This window comes from Hermetia illucens, chromosome 3 (assembly GCF_905115235.1).
Source record: "Hermetia illucens chromosome 3, iHerIll2.2.curated.20191125, whole genome shotgun sequence".
In the NCBI taxonomy this organism is placed as follows: domain Eukaryota; kingdom Metazoa; phylum Arthropoda; class Insecta; order Diptera; family Stratiomyidae; genus Hermetia; species Hermetia illucens.
The window spans coordinates 61647690-61672265 of record NC_051851.1 but is presented as its reverse complement, the minus strand read 5'-3'; the positions used below and the strand labels follow the sequence as shown (position 1 = coordinate 61672265).

The window sequence follows — 24576 nt, the reverse complement described above, 5'->3', positions numbered from 1 at the left end:
CCCGATTTTTGGACTAGAAGTGCACGAAAACCGAGCGCAGCTTTGCAACTAACCATTTCCTAGGCATAATGACGAATTTGCGCAAAACTTATTCCCCTACAGATAACCGAAGAATACAAGGTACAGCGAAGTAGCGAGTAAGAATGACAAAGCAGGAAAACTTTCACATTAAGACTTATTTCGGACAGATTTGATGCGATGGAGACCAAAGATCCCAGTTTAGTACATGATTGTCCTTTGTCAATTTGGGATGTCATCTTAGCCGCGAAACGGGCATTTTTTATGGTCTTCCTCAAAGGCGTTTACCGACGATCTTTCAAAATCTGTCAGTCCGAGGTCCTCTGAGTGCTTTCCATGAAGCGAACTCATGCTCGTCAATTACGAGTGATTTTAAAGTGAAAACAGCTCCACTGTCCTTGACGATTTTTGTCAGCCGGAAAAATTGGTCAGCACGGCGGTTACCAGGATATTCTCAAATACAATTCTATGTGAAAATTATTAAGAATTCAAGAAATTTATTGTCAAAACAAAAGTGGATTTTCATGTCTTACAAAGATGCGGCCTTTGCCGGCACGAGGTAAAGGGATGATTTTCACATGGTAGCGCTTCCTTGAACAAAGTAAGTGAAAAGCGATTGATACGAGAGAAGTTTTGAAGGGTCTACTCTCGAGAAAGTGAGGAAGTGCAATTGAAATTGATGTAAGTGTTCGTGAAGTTTAAATTTCTTCGAATTGTGCAAAAAGATGTCAATTACGTAGTGAGAGCAGTTACCGCTTTGGTCGTTGCTGCAAAGTTTATCAGTTTTCACCTTTGCTCCTGTCTACTACTCGTATGTGGATGGGATGCGTCTTTCGTTTTCTTATGCAATGATTTCTTGAGTGAAACAAGTAAGAGTTTCCTTCGGGAGCTGGGGGAAATCACATGAATTTTTAGTGTTTACGACGACAAGTGGAAGTGCTCTTTGTTCAAAGCGAAAGTTTATTCAACGGAGCACATGTTTTCTTCGAAAGTAATTGGATAAGGAAGAAACTTTGCAGCTGTGATCGGATTTGGATTAACTTCAGAATTCGCTGGTAAGCAATATTGTCCTTAAGAAACATTGTTATGAGCATGCAAAATAAACGATATAAAGAGAAATTCTTTCCTGGAAAATTTGTTTTATGTAGATATGGAAAACTTTGCTGGATGCTCTTGGCTGAATGATATAATGTGAACATTTGATGCCCAGCAGGCCTATCTTTTTGAAACGAGTTAACAAATTCTCCTTAATTTGAACTTGAATAAGCTACATTTTGCTTAAATGAAACACTCCATCGATGAAAGTATACCATATTCAAAATAATGCCATTGGTTCGGAAGCTTTGAAAAATCATCTAAGGGTTTCCTCTTCAAATTTCTTAGAAACAGTTCGGCTGCATCCTTGAAATGAAATAAATAATATATTTATTTTGGATTCAAAAAAGAGGAAGTGTTTATTAGTTACACAATCCCCCTTATTCTATCACTCAATTCAAATTCGAATCAAAGCATCACGATGTCCGAATAGTAGGCATGGTACTCGCAAACCGGTAATTTCATCTTTTCCAGCTCTCTAAACTATATTAGACAATATAATGATAACAAAGTGAGGATTAGGGAACACAGTATAAAGGGATTTAATCATTATTAATTGAGTGAAAACTGATTTTTTCGTCATCTCTCATTTTTTCTATTAAGAATTAGATTCAAATAAATTTTATACATAATTTCGCTTATTGTTTGCTTTGAAACGAATGAATGAATGAATCTTCATTTTACGTCTATTCTTCGGTTGAGGGTCTAGGGGAAATGGTCTGTCTGCAGCGGGATTCTATTATTCCAGCTGCTTGAAGGAAGGTGGAAATAATTAATGACGGAACGTGATTCGGCGATAGTCTAAAGGTCATCCTTAGTAACCGGAGACAACCAGAGGGGAGAGCTTTCTCAAATCCTGAACATTAGCGAAATTGTTCATTAAACCCACAAATATTGAAATTCCAACGAAAGGTTCCGTAGTCACACGCTTAGTTGCTTCTATGCTAGCCAGGTTCGCGAATGTGAGGGTCCTTTGAACACTTCAGTCCCTCGCAAAAATGTCGCACGTCCTTAACAAATTCGTGGGTTCGGGCCGGAACTTGAAAGGGACACGCGTGCGTGGAGCCGTTAAACTGAGTATCACGATCGAGAGGGAAAATCCACGATTGATCGCCTTTTCAATCAGATGAATAATGGGACCCGGCCTTTGAGTAGTCCCTTTCTAAGGTTTTGTGTAAAACAAAACCATTTAAAATCGGTTTCTTGTCTGTCTGTCCGTCCATCTGTCTGTCTGTCCGTCACACGCATTTTTCTCGGTGGCGGTTATAGCGATTAACACCAAATTTGGTGGAAAGGTGGGAACTGTGAACGGTCACGCATCTAGTGAGTTACATCCTTTTATGTCGAATTTAAGGGGGGTCCCCATACATGCAAAAGGGAGGTGTACATTTTTTTCATCAAATATAGTCATGTGGTATCAAATGAAAGGTCTCAGTGAGTACGGAAATCTGGGAGTTTTGACATTTATTGGAAAGCTGGGGAGTGCGGGGGGACGAAACTGATCATTTCTTTAACGGGCCTATGCTCAGAAACTACCAAACTTAGAAATCTGAAAAAAATAAGAAGCTGCCAATATATGGTGCCTAGGCTCCGAAATACTCTTTACACCGATATCTGTTCAAATAAAGTTAATAATAGTATATTACTATAATTTTTTGTAATTGGCTGTAAACCCCCTTTAAGCTCATCCTAACACCACGAAATCTGGCAGTAATATAGACTATAATATAGAGCATGATTCTACAGTTTGGTGAACTATTACTAACAAAGTTATAATAGGTCAAAGTTGTCGCCTCTTTGCAAATTCCAGACTATGAATGTCAATATCACCCCAAAGTGGATACTCTTACATAATATATGCATATATTACCTGCTGCGTACTAATGGGACAAATGCACACTAAAATGTCTTTATATAAGAAATAGTCTTTATATAAGAATAAATTTCATACCTGAAGCGCCAGCTTTTTCCGGTTAGAGAGGAGGAGGGGAATAGAAAGTCCTCAAATCATTAATTCAAAAGTAAATATTTAACAAAGAAAACGTTTTGAACTTTTTATTTTGTAGACGAAGTGAAACTAAAATGGCGCAAACCCAGTATTTCTTAATACCTTTTCCCTTTCTTAACGTTTTATGAACATGGGTTAGTCTCCTATTTTTCATACAACAAAAATACTCACCATATGGAAATTGTCAAGAAATCTACGTATCATAAAAACTGAGATTTATGATGCCGGAATACAGTTTTCATGAAGAGAGTGTCAAATGCAATCGAAGGGCCTACTTCGGGTATAAAACTCACTTCTATAAGCTTTTCAGCAAGCTCAACAACTTTAACTTTCCGGCTTAGCCAGTCGATTCAGCTCCCGTTGAAGCTGTTTGAACTTGACCCTGAAATTCAAAGCCGGCGGTGACAATATCAATAGCTGATATGCCTCAAATTTTCATAGGCCAGCTTCGGATCATAGCAAAAGCACATCATCCACCCCACCCAAAAACAAACGTTGGGATTACATATAATAGTATGCAGCATGAGTTAGCCTGGGTGAAAGCATTTTGCAAATTAAGAAGTTGATATGTTAAAAGAAAAGAATTTTTGGACCCCTACATGAGGATGGACGATTCCGTAGCCTGCATAACGACGAAATCTATGAGCGATACCAATGGTTGTGGTTAAAACCCGGCTCAATAGGTTACGGTGAGCGGGTCACTTAATCCGTATGGATGAGGATGATCCAGCCCGCAAAATCTATAAGCGCAATATCTATGGTAGAAAAAGAAGACGAGGCAGACCCTACCTAAGATGGAGCGATGGCGTAGGTCAGCACACCAGACAGCTTTTAGGGATATCGAATTGGTGGACCTCGGCGCAAAACCGGGATGTTTGAAGTTCCCTATTAAGGCATACCTAGACCGGGTACCGGTAGTTGCGCCGTTGATGATGATGATACGTTAAAAATTGAAATATTTGAATGGGGATGGGTTTTGGAGTTATGGGGTAATGTGCAAAGTGGTAGGGTTTTGTAAACAAAATAAAACTAATTATTTTAAAAATACAATTTCTAAAATAAGTTTGACGGGATGGGTATCAAGAAATTAGGTAGAGTATATTGAGGAAACTACGGGGTCCATTGTCCCCTTAGCTTGCCAGCGGGTACCAGTAATTAAAGAAATAAGAATTCGGATGGGACTAAAACTTCTGAATGTTCAGTTCCGGTTTCCAAATGAACACTTAAGGTCAGAGATCATAAGTGGCTACTAGTTCTAAAATGCTCATGTATAAGTTCTCATTTCTAAATGGTAACCCTTTCCTAACCTCTTCCCTAAAAAAAATAAACAAAATCTGATACGCTAGTCAAAATTAACTTCTAAAGAAATGATTCTGTTTTCAAATACTCATCAAAAAGGATATCAGTTCCTCTTAACTTAATCCTTTTCTTGGCGTGCCCTCCTACACTGCATAACTATATTTTATGGACTTAATGGTGACAGAATTACAAACTAAATCTTGACCATTAGATTCTTGACATAACTCAATGCCCATTTGGAGGAGTTTATCTATGCTGTTGGACATCACAGACTAGACAAGGCGGTAAGTTGAAAACATTTGCATTCTTTGTGGCTTCACTTGACCTGGTTCCTAAAGCAGAGGTTGTTAGGAGCAATTATGCATAATTCTATTCCCAGGACTCAACTGCTAAATTTACACAATATCATATTAAAGGAGGAGAAACGTTATGCCGTAAGGAATACACTCTAAGTAAATATTTTTTGCTAATCGTAACAAGTAAATAAAATAAAATTTGTGACTGCAACTTTTATATGTATTTTGTTTACTGCCGTAACGTCAGCGACACCTCAGATAATGACTGATCTTATTCACACTACCTTGGCAATCGAAAACGGTTTATGGCTGGTTCCTGGTCCTCAACAAAGGAATCGAGGGCACCCAGAATGGCAGCTTTTACCAACTCGATCCGGCATACTAACGAAATAAGCTATAACTTGCCTCTAACGGCTACCCCAACGGGCGCTCTATTGACCTGGGAGTTAGTTTCAGACAGGGTTCTGACTGCAAGCTTCCGGCGGAGGTTAATGGGCATTAAATTAGGTAGTGCAATATGCGAGTGGATGTTTCCAATATATTGAAGAAAAGAATTCCTATGAGTAACTGAATGGTGGACAGAAGATGCTTCCTAAATTTGACACCCTGATAGTGATCTGGATGTAAAATTAGCTTTTGCCAACACCATGCTCGGGGATACGCATGGTATAAAATGTTTGTAAACTTCTGAAACATTCAACACTTCCTCATCGGGTAAACTATGGCCAATTCGCGCACAGTGCCTGCCATAAGGCTAGTTGGGATCCGAATGACTAGCTATAAATCAAATCAAATCAACCATATTGTGATCAGCAAGAAATTTAGAAATTTTCTACTGAATATACGAAAGAAAAGAGACATTGGCATAGACCTTAAAAGGCATCATCACCTGAGGATCGCTAACCATTGTTTACGTGACGCTACTACATATGACCGCAGAGGAACAGAGCGTCGGTCATCTAAATTCAATAAAAGCCGCTTTCACAGTCCACTTGTTGCCTAGCACAAACGATACAAGCTCTAAACAACCCGTGGAGTAGCTTCCTCCAACCTACAATTTTTAGTTTTAAATTGAAATATATATTTCAGGAGCGGCGTACCCCGTCACCAGTACAAAGCTACGTAGCAGACAAAAAATTAATCTCTAAACAACCTGCTCAATAGTGTTAAAGCCAAAAGCTCCTCAATCTTTGTTGCCGCAGAAGTTGTCAGCGACGTCCCAAAACGACGTTACCAGGCTGCGCTGAGCGAGCCGTGGTCTTAAATGCTTCGCTCATCGTAGAGGAAACATTAACAGCGGTTTTTCATCGACGGTGAATAGCAATTGTATTCTACAGGGAAGGAAGACTTTACCACGATTCTGAATGTTGCCATCTTATCCGGAGAAGTTGTACTTGTTGTGGAGAGAAACCACCTTGACGAGCTCTACTGTGCAGGCCCCGTATTGTCAGAAGATTTGCTGGTTTCACTCATTCGTTAATGTAAGGATCTAAGATTTTTCCCAATGAGTGGAAGAAAAAGGTGATCATTAAGATTCTGAAGAAGGATATCTGTTTTGATTGTGGCGTTCACCGCATCCTGTTCTTCCAAGGATGATAACTAAAATTATCCTTACATCTATCAAGGAACAGTTGAACCGGCGCCGATCACATCAACATCATTCTCATCATTGCGGTGAAAAGTTTAGATAAATAAATAGGTGAATAGGAGGTGTATCTGGTATGCTCTACGCAATTGATAACTATTGTCAGAGCGTTATCTGATAACACGAAATTCCATGTGCTGTATCAAAGTGAAATCTTAGAGCAATTTGAAGGACAATACGGGGTCCGTCTGGGATGAACCTTGCCCCTGATATTATTTCTTTTTGATATCGGCGATGTTCTCTATGTTGCCTTATCCGGACGACGCCCAAAACGGGCAAAAGCCTGGACTATGCTGACGACATCTGTTTGTTCTCTCATTGAGTTATAAATCTTGCCCAAACAGCTTTGCATTTAGAGAAGGAGATGAACAGAGTCAATTTCAAGTGAATACCAAAAAATTAAAGTTTTCTGTGTCTAGGGAAAAAAGGTATTAGAGAATCAATATCATGGTTGCCCCTGAGTCCTCAGTCAACATATCCAGTAAAGTAGTTGGTAACCTATCTAAAAATAAGTAGTACTGGACCCTTCATGCTTAGTAATGCCCACGATTAACATCTTTTTGTGGAAGTAGTAAATACAATCCTTCAATGAATCATATGTGTGAGCCCTGTGAGTATTGAACCCGCATACCCCCTCTTGCCTTAGCATACAGATCTGGTTGCTGCAAGTTATCGAATTGCCTTGCCAAAGCCAGAGTTTAGTCAGAAAATTCTAAGCCTGCAGTGGAAATGATGCGCGTCCTGAAATTACCAAATCAATCTAATTTCCCTTCACTGCGGGCTTCTCAAAAAAGCATGGGCTTTGACCTTTCTTTCCGAAAGGCCTGAATTCACAGGAAAGTCAGGAATCTGTTCTAAGTCAAAGTGATATCATATTTGCTGAGAGCGTCCCATCTTATGAACTATCTACCTCAGAATTGCCATATTTTTTGATGAAGAATGATCTAAGCGATCTAGTTTTTCAAATTTGTCTTAAATCAGGCTAGTCGTTTGGAGTTAAACGTCTAAAAATTTCTCATTTTCCACATCGGGATGAGATATTTAACCCTACTTTTCTAAAACAGATCATTTGATATATTTAAATAACTTTCCTACAGAAATAATAATAAATAAAACAAGATTCAAATCACTGGTGGGTTTTCACTGAACTTTCAAACAAGTTTGAAAACAGCATTGCTCTATAACGAATTAAAATTTCCTTCAATGGCGGTAGCCATGGTTCTGATATGTTAGAGGCCATCGTGATTTATTGCATGTATATGTTGAAAAAGTAAAGACAATGAAAAAGCTGGGATAATGTGGAAAATTTAAAGTCATTTCTCTTCTGTTTGTAAAAGGGAACTCTCCTATTTTTCTTTTTGTTTCCAGAAAATAGTCAACTAAAGCCTAGGCAAATAATTTTTGGCAATTCGCAGGAAACCCCCCTTAATAAGTTCACTCTAGAATCACGAAATATTGCAGCAATGTAGGCTACAGCATAGAGCATTCTACCAAATTTGATGAAAATCTCACTATTACTAACAAAGTTATAATAGGTCAAAACTGTCACTTCTTTGCAAATTCAAGACTTTGAATATGAACATCACTCGAAAGTGGATATTTTCACATGATACAGTGCTGGGCAAAAAAATCCGATCAGCAAGAGAATCTGATTTTTGAAAAAAAAATATCGAGCTGATGAAAAAAGTAAATATGAGGACTTTTTTGTATTGATATTTTGCACAAAAAATAGTTTTTGGAGAAAAAAACCTAGTTAAAATTTTTCAGGGGGGGGGGCTTTTATTGCCAATTAGTCTACTTTGCCAAAAAAGGGTGAATTTCTTTTATTACATCAATTACAAAACTCGAATCACAATAATTTTTTTGTTTACTTATTTATTACTTTAATTATTAACTAAACAAGAACTTCATATATGTTTAATTTGAATTTCGTTCCGCTTCATTTTGTCTTAATTACGGCTCTAATCCTGGCTGACGTCGATGAAACGAGATACTGCACAATTTGCAGATCAATATCATCATTTCACTTCCTTCAGAGGATTAAAACTAACTGATGTGGGCTTTTCGGCTTGTATTCAGCTATCTTTTTCTTCGTTAGTCTCCATAAGTTTTCAACAGACAACAGAGCGCAGAATCGTCCTGAAAATGATCTCACTTGAATACTGATATTGCTCTTAAATGAAAGGTATCAGATGGTTCTCCAAAATTCGTTTATAGGCTGGACTATTGACTCTTCCATTAATTAATGAAAGTCTTTTCACACACGAAAGCAGTCCCAGATCATCCTGCTCTCCGCCTGGCATACTGTGGTCTGGATATACTCCCCAATGAATCGCTAACTTGATCTTCTCCATACGTGGTGGATCCCATCCGACCCAAAAATATTAAATTGGAATTCATCGGAGAATATTACAATTTGTCACTGTTCGTGGCCCATGAAATTCGCCCTTTCTGAGCTTCCGACGAATAGTTGATTTATCAACTTCTATTCCAATGGCGTCCTTGAGCTCCTTTTAATATCCGATAAACTTTTGAGCCGATTCCGCAGGCAGAATTTCCGCATCAGTCTGTCTTCGGCTAATGTAGTCTTTCTCGTCCTTCCAGAACGACCGCTTTTTGTCGTTTGCTACAATTTTTAAGGAATAAGGCAATTATTTTCCATTGTCCATATCACCCATTTTACGTGTTTTTGCCATTTTTAAGATTTCGTGTGAAACGAAACCTTATTTGAATCGAGACGGTGTCTGTCTGTCTGTCTGTCTGTCGGTCTGTCTGTCTGTCTGTCTATCTGTCACACCCGATTTATTCGGAAACGGCTAGACCGATTGTCATGAAAATTGGTGAGAGTATGTAATCTGGTGTTCCCTTTACATGCAGCAAGTGGCGCCATTTTGTGTTCAGTTTAATTTTTTTTTCACAGAATGTAGCAATGTGGGGTATCAAATGAAAGGTCCCAATTAGTACTTTTGGAAACTGACAATATTTAATATTGGGTGTAACATAGGGGAATGAGGGCTCAAAATATGACCCACAAAAAGTGTAACAGGTCTCGTTCTCAGAACCTATCCAACCGAAAAATCTGAAAAAAATCACGGTGATGCATCTCTACGAAATCTAGGCCTCAAAATATATCCGGTTCCGATATCTGCACAAATAAGGTCAATAATAGTATATTTCCACCTTTTGGAAATTTACCCGGCACCCCCCTTATGTTCATCCCAGAAGTACAAAATTTGGCATGCGTGTAATGAAGAACATAATGCACAATTTGGTCAAGTTTGAAGCAAACCCAACTATTATTAACAAAGTTATAGGATGTAAAACTTTACCATTCTTTGTCAACTTCGTGCACTCTACAACCTGCATGACGTCATCATCACATGTCAATTCGTCAATACCACAACGAAATGAGTTTTTATGAATGGGGTCGGAAAGAATTATTTTGTTTTAGTTTTTTAGCCATTTGTATATGAATATCAATTACTCCAACCAGACATGCGCGTATGTAGGTATATAGTATATGCGTGCTAATGAACTTTGCGGATAGTGCCTAATTCAGATAGATATAAGAAATCGGAAATATGGGTACGATCAATTGATATACGTGCATATATGTGTACAGTATTCGGAAATAGGCAGTTTGTTTGTTTAGGGCGCGCGTAATATCTTTGGCTGTAAAATATACTTACGTATGTCTCGTAGTTTGGAAAAATATGAGGTTTGTAGCTATATACGGATAGAAAAATGTGGGTTGAAATTTCTTACATAAGATGAACACAAAACCGTTATACCCGAAGCGAGAGCTTCCGGTATTCCGACTTGTTTAATTAATGCACTTCAAAAACTTACCACTGCGAGATATCTATCACTTATTTTATGAACATGATCTTAAATTACTTGCCCTTTTTACTTTTTCGCCAGATTATATAATATTTTCATCCAATCCAAGAAATATCATTGAATATTGTTTTGTAATTTGGTTTCACTTCTACAATTTTGATTGTTGTAGATCAAATACACGTGATTCGTCTTCTCCAAAAAGAACTCTCGTGTGGATTATCCTTCCCCGCTCTGCCCCAATCAATCATGTTCTGTAATCGCCTGATGGGCAGCTCTGCCCCCTCGGGTATTATTGGCCTTTCATAACTGTCAGCAGGGATACCAAGGGGCTACTGGGCTACTAGTTGGGGAGGACGTTAGAGAGTGAGCAGCAAAAGTGCGAACAGGTCCAGATTTTATTGACATTAACGCTATTCAAGGTTGTCCCTGGAGGTACTACCACCACTAATATGATGTGTAATGGTTGATGCCGCTAAAAGCAAGCAAGTATTTTTATTTCTAACGTTTTATTACACCTTAGCTCCTTTTAATTTTCTGATTCCCATCCCGACATTGATTTATATAATACAACATATTATATGAAAATGAATTTTGAAATGATTATTTTTATTGTCTTTTCTATAATTTTATTTACAAAATCATCTCAACTTTTTTTTCTTCTAAAATCCCAAAATATATATTTCCAAATTTTAACTTTACACTGTGCTAATACTCGATTATTAGCCTATTGCTTTCACATGCTGCTTATTATTAAGTGCATTTGTAACACTTGTTTCTGACTGGAGTGAAGCGCATGCGAATTCATTTTGGATTTTTGTAGTTTTAAAATTAGGGCCGATTTTGATCGCGCAGTTTCCGATTATTTGTACGATAGATAGACGGACTAACATATGTTTAGTTGATTTCACAGCTGCGAATGAAATGGAAAAGGAAACCTTTGCTGTTTCTCTAGTCGATACTGAGTCCTTACGAAATTTGCTAGATAACTTCGTAATCTTGTCAATAAAACGCTTGAGGGCTATTAAAAATATCTCCGTTGAAAAGTCATTAACTAGTTCCATATGAACTGGCTTGTAGCAAAGTAGTAAAAGATGACAATGTATATTCTATGAAGCCTGTTACCTCTGAGTTTGTTGTAGTGTCGGCGGCTTTGCGGCATATGCAACAACGTCGGCAAGGAATCATAGTGCAGTCGGGAGCATGCTCTAGGCATCTTTTGTTTCTGGATGAGGCATGATTAGTGTTTTTGTAGTTGTTGCTTCTGCAGTGCCCCCCGTTAAATATTGAAATTCAAGGCCAGGGTGGAATCAGGGACTGGTAGGATCAATGATTTATATAATCGGATACTAACACACATTCTCCTTAATTCTTAATTTTTATCTGAAATTCCCAGCAAAGAGAAGAACCAACATCGTTTTTATTTATAGATAATAATATAAGATAGATACGAGATAAATGCGTAAAATTTACACTATTGGAAAATTGATCCAACAGAACCCCGCGGGAGATTAGTTTGTCAAGTTTCATTTCGATTAATTTTTTTTATTTTCAATAATTTGTAAAATCGGTATTTTATCCACGCTTCTTACTATTATAGAATCAAAATAAATAAAAAGAGTTAATTTATTCTTAAAACAGGATATAAATATGTACATAAAGATATATTTTCTCAGTGCCTGATCAACAGTTGATCAGGTACTGAGGAAGGGCACAACTTGTGCAAGAAATATGTATTTAATTCTTTATGATTTCCTTCCTTCCTTCCTTTTCCCTTTCCCTCCGCAAAACTCTCCTTATAAAGAGGCGTTCTCCAATAAAATCGCCTGATGATGCCAAGGCAAGGAGACAACCTCAAAGGTCGCGCCTCATCGTACATATGTTATGAGGGAGGAGAAACATCGATTGAGGATGCAATCGGCCGTGCATCTTCCTTTTCGATCGTGGCACTCGGGCTTCACACGCGCGGTCGAGCTGTTATTTTTTGTTATTTCACGTTTGTTCAATTTTTAGGATTCAGTGCAGAACGACGGTAAAGAACACGGGGGTTTTTGTACAATGACATCTGAGGTATGGAACTGTTCGAGGACCCCCCTGCCCCCATTCCTGAGCTTGGCTAGCTCGGGGGCATGCAAGCGCGTGGCCACGGAACATTTCACTGGAGCTTCAGAATGATCATTAGATAATCGCAAATCCCATCGACCCTAGAGTTGCTGAAGACTTTTGGGGGTATTATCCTGGTGGATGGCAAATTTCCCTTAGTTTCTTTCTTTAATCTTCTTATCTTGGTTTTGAAATGTCTGTGGAGGTCTAGGGAAGGTTTAAAAGGTGAGAAAAATTCGAATAATTGCCGGTAAAACCCTAAAAACAGCACTTTTCTTCTTCCCATATAAACGTTTTTTTCTAAATAAAATTTAGAGTCAATTTGAACTTTATTGATATTCAATAAAGTTCAATCACTCACTGTGTTCATCGGACCTCATATTACAGCTATGAAACGGACTAATTTTTTAACGCAACTAGAAATATTTGATAACCAAGTGACAATCTTTTATTTCTAGAAGGACAAAAGACATCAAATGTTTCACAGCTCAGAACATGTTGTTTAGTATTTTTAGTTTAGTATTTTTGTTTCTCACCGTTTAAACCTTCTCTGAATTTCCATAAATATTTCAAGACCAAACTAGACTACCTAGACCTAGACCAGATATTAAGTTTTGTTACAAATTAAATTTCTGAACGCAATGATAATATTTAACATTAGATTTGCCAACCAACTAATATGTCAATCCATCCTGTTGCACTTTAGAACACGGAAAGAAGTATTACGATATTGTGTTACGATATCTATGAGTGCGCTATAACTTTCTTTACTTTGGCGATACTTTGTGTAAACACAAAACCTTATTAAAATCGGTTTACTGTCTGTCTGTCTGTCCGTCACACGCATTTTTTTCAGAGATGGTGGTAGCGATTGAGACCAAATTTGGTAGAAAGGTGGGAACTGTGAACGCTCACGCATACAGTGAGTTACATCCTTTTACGTTGAATTTGAGGGGGGGGGTCCCATACATACAAAAGGGGGGTGTACATTTTTTTTCATCAAATATAGTCATGTGGGGTATCAAATTAAAGGTCTCAGTCATTACTTTTCGAAGCCGGTTTTAGTTTTGACATTTGTTGGAAAGGTGGGGAGTGCGGGGGGTTGAAAGTGATCATTTTTCTAACGAACCCATTCTCAGAAACTACCCAACCGAAAAATCTGAAAAAAAATCAGGGGGCTGCCACTATATGGTGCCTAGGCTCCGAAATACCCTCCATATCGATGCCTGTTCAAATAAAGTTAATAATAGTACATTACTATAATTTTTAGTAATTGACAGGAAAACCCCCATTAAATTTACCCTAGAATCATGAAATTTTGCAACAATGTAGGCTACATCATATAGCCAAATTTGATAAAAATCGCACTATTACTAACAAGGTTATACTAGGTCAAAACTGTCGCTTCTGTGCAAATTCAAGACTATGAATGCCAATGTCACTTGAAAGTGGATATTTTCACATAATATATACATAACGTGCTACATACTAATGGGACAAATGCACACTCAAATCTCTTTATAAAAGAAATACACAAAACCTTTCATACCTGAAGCGTCTAGCTTCCCCGTTCCCGACTTATTTTTTGATATTTTGGGAGTGTAACACTTTACTGCTAAGTGAGCGAAAAATTTTCTCACTTTGATTATTTACAATTTACGATGCCGAGGAGAAGACGAACTGACTTAGGTCGTCGCAGTCAATCAAATGTGCGAAGAGCTACCTCACGTGCTGACCGCACTGATGACCAGAGAGACACAGATCAAGAAAATAGTCGTATTGCTGTCAGAATTGCATTATTCAGTGAGTGATAATGAAGTAGACGGGCTTGGAATGCAACGAGTTCGTGCACATCAAACACAACAACAGCAATCACGACATAATGAAATTGATCGAATCCGCAAACGGAATGCTTCACGATATGCTTTTTTATTAAATACGGATTCGTTTTGTTTGTTTTAAAATTATTTTATACAAAAGTTTAGGTCTTTTATTTATCGATGGAGGCAGTACGAAGTCTGTCGGGTCAGCTAGTAAGATCGCCAATGGTTGCACTAATGGCTGTTTGAATGACAATGATCTTCTTTCTTCCTTCCGTTTTCTGTTTGCTTTCATATGGTGCTGCACGTTGAGTTTCAGGTCCACGAAGAAACAATCCTCGTGATAATATTTTGGTATTTCTTGTGTCAACTAAGTCCCAAGTTAAAGATTGGGTGCAGATATACAATGCTTCTTGAAATGCATGATTCCGAGTCAGAACCATTCTAATCAGCAATTAATATCGATATTGCAGCGTTTTGGGTTTTACATAGTTTCTATCAACGATCTACTTTCATCGTTCCTTGCCGACCATGAAATTATATCGCTTTTTCCGTTGATATTCCCGGCAACGATTGGTTTATAATAGCTGTCCTGATTGTTAATTTTTCTATCAACTTACGTGCAAGGAAGATTTTATGAGGCAACTCCAGTAACTCAACGCCTGGTAAATTTGCATCGAATTTTAGAGATCCACTCTAACGTCCCTAATACCTTCTAAATAGCCCTTATTCATCCATGCCAAAATAAGCTAAATAAACACTCGTAGTAATAATAATCTGTGCCATTTTCGTCCTTTTTGAATAAACAATAACATTTATCGAAGGATGTTAACATTGAAAAACCCTTGATATAGTTCACCAATTAATATCGAGTTTGTTTTCAGCAAATTAACTTTCCAGTTTATTTGTTTATTAATTATGAGAATATTATTCGCCTCATTTTTATAAATATGAAAGTGGAATAAAAAACATTACAAATTTTTTTGTTTTTATAATAGCGGTAAACAATGCGTGATAATTAATTTATTGTTTGTTGACACTACTTTCAATCATCTGCCCCGGAAAGCAAGGAGACCCTGAGTAAATTTTTATATCATTTGAATAGTGGTAACTGGTAAGGTGTCCGGAAGGCTTAGCAGTCAGGCACTAAGTTGTTGTGTGCTTGCTTGATAAACGCCGACAGAGACAGGAAGCAGCTTTGATATACCAACCACATTTCGAACTTTACTCTTCGGATCACGGGAATACAATTTAACCCAGCGCACGAGTTCTTCTGGTATTAGGTATTGTCGCAGAGCGCACGAGATGGGTTTATGTGGCAGACGGTCAAACGGCTTCTCCTAGATCCAGAAACGCAATGTAAACAGGGCGATATGGTGTTTCTCCATAGCTGACGACAAGCGCAGTTAAGTAACTGAGTACACCAATCGTCGCCACAGACATTCTTATAAGATTTCAACCGGCCTAGTTCATGCTTCAAACGACTCTACAAATATGTCTGACCTCCACTTAACAGCCAGCTTAAGGGCTTTGTTTAATATACCATCGATGGCCGGTGCTTTGTTGTCTCCCAGCCTGCCGCAAATATCCAGTATCGCTTTCGTCGTTACTGGTCGTATTACAGCCCCATTTAGAGGTGTCTTTTGACAGTAACAGCTCGTACTCTCCTAAGGGAAAAAAACCCTGAACAATTTTCCTTAGGAAATCGGGATATGTAATTTGCGCAGCTACCTAACCGTTGAATCTCCCCACTACGACTCAGTAGGTACTTCCCCATGGGCCTTTATCCGCCATTGCGCAGAGCTTCTTCGAGCTTCCTTGTAAGCACGCTGCTTCACCTCCTGGTTAGTCGTACCCATTTCTCTCTGGGCCGCTCGTCTGGCCCGATGGCACGTCGACCGAATAATTCACTATTTTACCAGCAGTTGAGCCTTCTACTGAGGAAAGTATAATATCTTGGCATCGGTGTGTCGCATGCCGTCGAGATGCATGCAGTGATGTGGAAGGCTCTCTCCAAGTTGTACCTGATATAGTGTCCTTGCCCAACCGCACATCTGTGGCGCAGCAGGGCTATCAACGTTCGAAATATACCGAGACGTTATAATTAATTCTTCAGAGATGATTTTGGGCCAGTTGGTAAATCACATCCGAAACAAAAATACGTTGGAATGTCGCATGAAAGACTAGTGCTCACGAAGAACTTTCCCTTTGCAATCTCAAATTGGAATAAATAGGTAAATTCCTAAATATCTACCAATGTTTGCTCGTCAATTACTTTTGCAGACCAAACTGACGTTTCCCTCATTCTTGGATGAGCCGGTCTCCAACTGCTTGACTCGCTCTTCAGGTTGAAGACTATTGCCTGGTGATCACAGTGGGTGTAATGTACACTTACGCTCCAGGACATATCACAAGCTAGTGAAGGAATAACAAAAGTCAGAGGCACAACCCTTTTATATTCGTCGTTGAACTTTTCAATTCTGTGTCTCATACATTGAAGTCACCTGCGATGCATCCTGCATCCAAGGCCAATCTTTCCAACATGTCCTTGAATTATTCAACGTCAGACTTGGAGGAATACAGCAATTATGGACATACATGTTATCTATTTTTGCCCATATGAACCCAGTTGTGGGCTGCTTCATACATTCCTGTATGGCTTGGTAGGATCAGCTATAGACACATTATTGTTAGGGTTTCTATGGGGTTCACTTATTATAGCCACTTGAATCTCTGATTCTTGGGTGGCTGTGAGAGCAAGTCTTGAGCGACCCATTTTTCTACAGCATTTAGTGTCTTTTTGTATTCAGGTCACCTGCCGCTTCCGGTAAAAATTTCTGCCTTATAGGTGACCGCATTTAAATCTTTAGACTGTATAACGATCTCTTGCTTCTAAACACGCGCGGCAAAACTTTCCCCAAGTATATTTTTAACTTGGCTGCAAAAGCCCTCTGCTTTGTTATCTTCGGATCTTTTCAGTTCCAGCATGAGATCTCTCTTCTAGTTCCTCCGAATCCTATTTTGATTTGCCCTAAGTCCGAGATTCCGACTTATTCAATTTTAGAACGGTAGTGCTTGCTTACCAGTCAGATGGTGCTGTATCCTTCCCAAAAGTCCGATTAAAGAACTCACTGTGCCAGAGTGGTGGTTCCCATCTCCACACTTTATAGAGCTCGGCTGCGATGTCGTGAGGTTCTGTTGCTTTTCCCGATTTAATTGCTTATTCTACTTCAATGGCGCGGGCTGGTTTAATTTCTCCATTTCTCTAAATCGCACTATTACTAACAAAGTTATAATACGTCAAAGTTGTTGCTTTTTTGAAAATTCAAGACTACGAATGTTAATATCACCCGAAAGTGGATACTCTCACATAATATATGGATATATCACGTGCTATGTACTAAAACCCAAAACACAAAACCTTTTGTACCTGAAGTGTCCAGCTTCCGGTTTCCCGACTTGTTCTATTTGCATTTTATTCCTAATTGCCAGGTATGGCGGTAATTTTAGTCGAACTTCAGCATTTGGGGGCCACAGTCAATTTCTGCTCCTATTTTATGTCTCCAGGTTTTTAGGGTGGCTGTATCTTTTGCTTAACTTCGACTAATTCTGATAGTCAGTGGCCCTCGAACAAATTCAAGTTATTCATTACAATTAGTGTATGAGCTGTATTGGTCGTGCTTTGTCACAGCGTCGTACGAGTTTCCAACATTTTTCTAATGTATAATAAGTCTGTCTATTGCAACGCAGGCTATCCTAAAAAGACAGATCTTTTTTCCAAAAGGCAGGCGTGTTAATTGCGCAAATAAAAGTCTAATGACCACCAAATTACCTAGATTACCTAGATAGTGGCTATTCAGTAAACCATGTGCTCGGAGTAGGTTTCTTAGTCAGCCAAAAAATGAAATCTGCTGTTGTTAGCTTTGAAAACATAAACGAACGGCTATGCACTCTGCGCTTGCGAGGCAAATTTAGAAATATAAGCCTCATTAACGTTCACGACCCTACAGGGTACTGTAATCCTGTAATGTACCATTACATAGGACTAAGCTTCGTGAAAATTTATGGCCCGCCCGGTCTAAAGACCAAGCTATCTGCCTTAGCATTCCAATATTACATCATCTGCATTTCTGAAACCTGGTTGGGTGACAGGATTTTAGATTCCGAACTCCTCGAAGATTACCTTGTCTTTCGTTGTGACAGTGACTGCGCTGCGCTTGGCAAGATAACCGGCGGAGGTGCCCTAATAGCTGTTAAGTCCCCTCTCCGTGCCAAAATCACCTTTTCCTCCACCTCCCAGTTTAACCTTTCTAGAAACCACTTACATCTTCTGGACCTTGTCCTCTCTAAAGTTCCTTTGTGTTGCCTTTCCCAATCTCCTCCTGCCCCGTCTTACATTGCCCCAGACACCCGTCATCCTGTTCTCGAGTTCGATGCTCAGATATCCCAACTCCACTCTTTTTTTGTGTGCAAGCCTACCAAGTTCAACTTTCGCAAGGCGAACTTCGAAGGTCTCAACTCAGCCCTGGCGGCAATCAACTGGATTCTCCTCCTCTCTATATTAACGGATGACCATGCCATTTTATCTGATCTTGTTTCCTGTTATGTCTTCTGCTCTCCTAAGTGTTGACTTTCTTACCCTGTCTGATTCACCACTGAAATCCACAGAAAGCTTTATCAAAAACACACTTCTAGAACCCATGCGAATATTTGACCAGTGTTGAAAACTCACTAAAGGGCGGAAACCTCAAATCTTTCTGGTCCCACATTCGCAACTCCCGCTGTCCTACTCATCTATCCCCTCCGTCCATTAAATTGTTGGGCTCCTCAGCTAACTCCTCCAACTATATAGCGATTTGCTCTGCCACTACTTTTCCTCAGTTTATGTTCCCCCTCCTCCCTCGGCATCATTTCCGCTAGTGGATATAGCCTGCCAAGCATCGCCTAACATTCCCCTTCATACCCCTCTCCATGTCGAGTGCCTCATTGGCAAACTTGATGCCAATGTGGGTTCTGGCTACGATGGTCTTCCAAACCCTCTTTTTGCTCAAATGGGGTAAGTCCATATCCCTTCCCCTATCTTTTATTTTCAAAAAAGCCTCGAAGAGAATCATTTTCCCGACTTGTGGAAAGAGGCTCTCATCAGCCCCATTTATAAAAGTGGCGATCGTACGCTTGCCGGGAATTACCGTCCTATTTCCCTCTTCTCCTCCAGTTCCAAAATCTTGAAAAGATATGTCAGCGACTGGTTTTTCACTCACTTTGGCCACCACATAATGAAAAGGCAGCACGGCTTTGTTAAGCGTAGGTCCACTGCCTCCAACCTGCTTGACGTTACGACGTCTCTTACGACGTTCACGGCAAGAAATACATATCATTTACACTGATTTCGCTACAGCTTTTGACACTGTAAATCATAAGATACTTCCATCCAAACTCCCATCTCTTAGCGTTCCCATAAAACTTGCCTTATGGCTTGCCTCTTGCCTTTCCAACCGATCCTGCATGTCTCTTTTGACGGGTGCAGTTCCTGCTCATTCTCTCCCTCCTCTGGTGGCGCACAGGGATCTATTTCGGGCCCTTTGTTATTTTTATTTTTTAGCAACGACCTCCCCCCCCTCTCCCCTTCATATAACAGCATAGATCCCATCTGGATTTATGCACATTTCCTAAACTTTCCTCAGGTCTGATGGACTGCTCCGCCGCGAACGACATGACCTGCCGTCCTGCGTCTTATAACACCCTTCACAGAGCCCGAAGTCTACTTTCATTCTCCGATTCCTCGGCTTTGCCGAAATTACAACGCGCAACAGTTTGGTCCTTTTAATTTCTCTGCTTTAAGTAGTTTAAAGTATTGGATAAGATTATTGCGTCCCCCTCCTCCTGAGGACAATAAGTAAGTTTGCAATGCTTATTGCCTGTTAAATAAATAAATAAATAAATAAATATGGTCTTGAATGAAGTGCTCTAACACACTTCAGGGCCCTGATCCAGTCGATTCAATATCTGTCTGACCTTCGTACCGTCTGTCTGCCTGTCACACTCGATTGCTTCGGAAACGGCCGGACTAATTAACACAGAATTTGGTGAGAACGTGTAGTCTGTGTAATCCTTTTACATACAAGGGGTGGCATCATTTTGCCCTTGGTTTGAAGAGGGCTCCATATACATGCCAAAGGGGGAGGGTTTAAAACAAATTTTAAATTTAAATTTGGCCTCGTGAGATATCAAATAAGATGACTCGATTAGTACTTTAAGAAACTGATTCTACTGGTCGAATTATAGGGGTGTGACGGCTCAAAGTATGTGCCCCAAAAAGAACGCATCCAACCAAAAAAAATCACACACACACAATCACATGCCATTGCAATATCTGCTCAAATGAAGTTAATAATAGCATATTACCATATTAAATTTTCCCGAAAACCCCCCTTAAATTCATCCTAAAAGGACAGAATTTAGTGTCATTATAAGTAGTGATATAATACACAATTTTGGAAAGTTTGAAAAAAATCGACAATTGTTAACAAAGTTACAGAAAGTTGCCGGTTTCTCGTAAATATATCGCAATATAAGACGTAGAGTGAAGTCATAAGAACGGCAGAGTTGGATATAACAAAAAATATTATGAATTTTTAGGTATATACGAATGGAAAGACGTGCATAGGAAATTTCTCAAAGAGGATAAACACAAAACCTTTATACTTGAAGCGAAGAGCTTCCGGTATTCCGGCTTGTTACCTTCTACTTATCTTGTTTATCCTTTCCCTCGTGGGGGTGATTTAAAAAACCCCTAATTGGAGCCGCCTTTTTAAGGACGACGCTGTCGCGATTTTTCAACGAAATTTGGTAGAGAGAATCACCCGCCTCTCGCTTTATGCTCTCATTTACCCCTGCGGATGTAGAGTTAAAAAATAAACATGAACGTTTTGTCGTGAATATTGCCTATTTTTGAGGAGCTATAGCGTTTAAAAGGATGGTGGCTGCTCCACCCACTTAATGAGATTAGAAAGAGGGAACCTTTCTTTTTTCATCTACACATCCCTCCCCTTCCTGTCTCCCTCACAGGATAGGCTTGAAAATTCCGACTTAACCATGATGATATCAAAACAACCACACTTTCAAGGGTCATAACTATTTAACGCGTGGTGACCGCCACAATTCATGATTGGATTATTGATTTCTACCCCATTAAAAATTCAACTTTGACTAAAATTATAATCCATTCATCAGCGCAATGAAGCGCAACTCCACAGTGTTTCCAGAAGTTCTATTCCATTCATCTTAAGGTTGTCCATCATCGAAATAGTATATCATCATCATCATCAACGGCGCAACAACCGGTATCCGGTCTAGGCCTGCCTTAATAAGGAACTCCAGACATCCCGGTTTTGCGGCCAAGAGTTCCCAATTTTTCTTGCTAAGAACCCAAGTTTCCGAACAATGAGGATTGGCAAGATCATAGTCTTGTACAGTAAGAGCTTTGACCCTATGGTGAGACGTTTCGAGCGGAACAGTTTCAGTAAGCTGACGTAGGCTTTGTTGGTTGACAACAACCGCGCGGATTTCATCATCGTAGCTGTTATCGGTTGTAATTTTCGACCCTAGATAGGAGAAATTGTCAACGGTCTCAAAGTTGTATTCTCCTATCTTTATTCTTCCTGTTTGACCAGTGCGGTTTGATGTGGTTGGTTGATTCGTCTTCGGTGCTGACGTTGCCACCATATATTTTGTCTTGCCTTCATTGATGTGCAGCCCAAGATCTCGCGCCGCCTGCTCGATCTGGATGAAGACAGTTTGTACGTCTCGGGTGGTTCTTCCAATGATGTCGATATCGTCAGCATAGGCCAGTAGTTGGGCGGACTTGAAGAGGATCGTACCTCTTGCATTCACCTCAGCATCACGGATCACTTTCTCGAGGGCCAGGTTAAAGAGGACGCATGATAGCGCATCCCCTTGTCGTAGACCATTGTTGATGTCGAATGGTCTTGAGAGTGATCCTGCTGCTTTTATCTGGCCTCGCACATTGGTCAGGGTCAGCCTAGTCAGTCTTATTAATTTCGTCGGCATACCGAATTCTCTCATGGCCGTGTAAAGTTTTATCCTGGCTATGCTATCATAGGCGGCTTTAAAGTCGATGAACAGATGTTGTTGTCCATATTCCAACAGTTTTTCCATCGCTTACCGCAGACAGAAAATTTGATCTCTTGCTGATTTGCCAGGAGTGAAGCCCCTTTGGTGTGGGCCAATGATGTTGTGGGCGTATGTGGCTATTCGGCCATGCAAGATAGTGGAGAATATCTTATATATGGTACTCAGCAACGTGATACCTCTATAATTGCTGCACTGTGTGATATCTCCCTTTTTATGTATGAGAAAGATAATGCCTCTTTGCCAATTGTCAGGCATTGATTCGCTGTGCCATACTTTGCGCACAAGTTGATGAACCACTTGGTGTAACTGGTCGCCTCTATATTTAACCAATTCGGCTGCAATTCCATCGGCTCCTGGCAATTTTTTAACCGAAGTATGGCACGGATTGTTTCTCCTAAACTTGGTGGTGACAATATTTGTCCGTCGTCTTCAATTGGCGGGACCTCCAACTCGCCCATGTTCTGGTTGTTCAGTAGCTCATCAAAGTACTCAACCCATCGCTCTAATATGCCCATTCTGTCGGAAATCAGATTTCCCTCTTTGTCTCGGCAGGATGAGCATCGAGGTGTATAAGGCTTCATTCTGCTGACTTCTTGGTAAAACTTCTGCGCCTGGTGCGGTTGCTCCCTGTGCTTTTCTAGTTAACAGATTTGTTGATTCTCCCAGGCTTCCTTTTTTCGTCTCTGAAGTCGCTTCTCCGCTCGACGCAGTTCGTGATAAGTCCCTGCGCGTGCCAGCGTTCTTTCAGAATGCAACATTACTCGGTGTGCAGCATTCTTCCGTTCCGTTGCTAGTTTACATTCATCGTCAAACCAGCCGTTCCGACTCCTTTTGCAGCTCGAGCCAAGTATGATTGTGGCCGTATCCATGATAACGTTCTTCAGGTGATTGTGAAGATCATTTGTTGGTGTTTCATCTCCAGGTCCTCTGTAGACTGCGGTTATTGCGGCATCCATTTCCCTCTTATAGGTGTCGCGGAGGGTTGTGTTGTGGATGGCTTCAGTGTTTGCTCTCACCTGATTGTCAGAGGGGATTCTAGGTGGTATTGTTATTTGAGCTCAGAGCACCATGCCAACGAGATAGTGATCCGAGCCTATACTGGCCCCCCTATATGTTCTGACATTCATCAAGGCTGAGAGGTGGCGGCGCTCGATCAACACGTGGTCAATTTGGTTGAAAGTGGTCCCGTCTGGAGAGGCCCATGTATGCTTGTGGACCGCTTTCCGCGCAAACCAGGTACTTCGAGGAACCATTTCTTGTGGTCCTCCTAATTGAATAATCCGCAGTCCGTTATCATTTGTATTTTCGTGTAAACTATGGGAGCCAACGTATCACCTCAATACGGGCTCCTTCCCTACTTGGCTGTTAAAATCCCCAAGTATGATTTTGATATAATATCTGGGACAGGCTTCGAGGGTTCGTTCTACTGCCTCGTAGATGGTATCCTTCTCCGACTCTGCAGTCTCCTCTGTAGGGGCGTGAACGTTTATGAGGCTTATATTTCTAAACTTGCCTCGCCGTTCGCTTATGTTTTCAAAGCCGATAACAGCAGGTTTCATTTTTTGGCTGACTAAGAAACCTACTCCGAGCACATGGTTTACTGGATGACCACTATAATATATGGTGTAGTGGCTCTTCTCCAGGAAACCGGTCTCTGTCCATCGCATCTCTTGCAACGCTGTTATATCAGCTCTATATTGGGACAGGGTATCGGCTAGCTGCTCATCAGCTTCATCTCTGTACAGGAAGCGCACGTTCCTTGAGAAAATGCTCAAATCGTTAATCCGTTGTCGTTGCCGGGTTTGTCGTTTTAAAGTCCATCCTGTCCGAGGCTCCTCTCGTGGCTCCGCAACATCGGTTTTCCGTATAGGGTTGTCAGCTCTACCCAACCCCCAACCTGGAGGACCAGTTGGTACAGTTTGTCCCGTGTTTAGACGCGGGAGACTCGCCTTCATTCTTCTCCGTCTGCAGCTTTTCGTTACGAAAGAGCTCTCAGCGGTCACCACGTGGAGGTGGAGATAGGGTTTGGTAGTAGAGCTGTTGGTGTTGGTTCAGCAGGAATTTCCCAGGTTTTATGCTCCATCGTGGGTACCAATCTACGTTTCGCCCCGGGACCTATACTACCCTTTGACCACCGAAATAGTACATACTTGCCGAAAGCTCCGTAGGCTTGCACAGATAATTCCCTTTGCATATCTCGTGAGTAAGCTCAATTCCCTCATAGCTTTCTCCTAGTTTCAGGAGGGCTACCGTCGCTAAAGCGTGAATCATACCTGTCGTGATTGCGGCAAAGCGATGTGT

General features: G+C 40.3%; 1 protein-coding gene across 1 annotated transcript in view; it reads left to right on the top strand.

The window, feature by feature from the left end:
* Window positions 1–244: 244 nt before the first annotated feature.
* The window catches only part of LOC119653090, a 108443-nt gene continuing 84111 nt past the window's right edge, over window positions 245–24576 (top strand). The window contains exon 1 of the mRNA XM_038057593.1: window positions 245–1073. The gene's annotated coding sequence lies outside the window, so the exon portion shown is untranslated. The remainder of the gene's footprint in view (window positions 1074–24576) is intronic.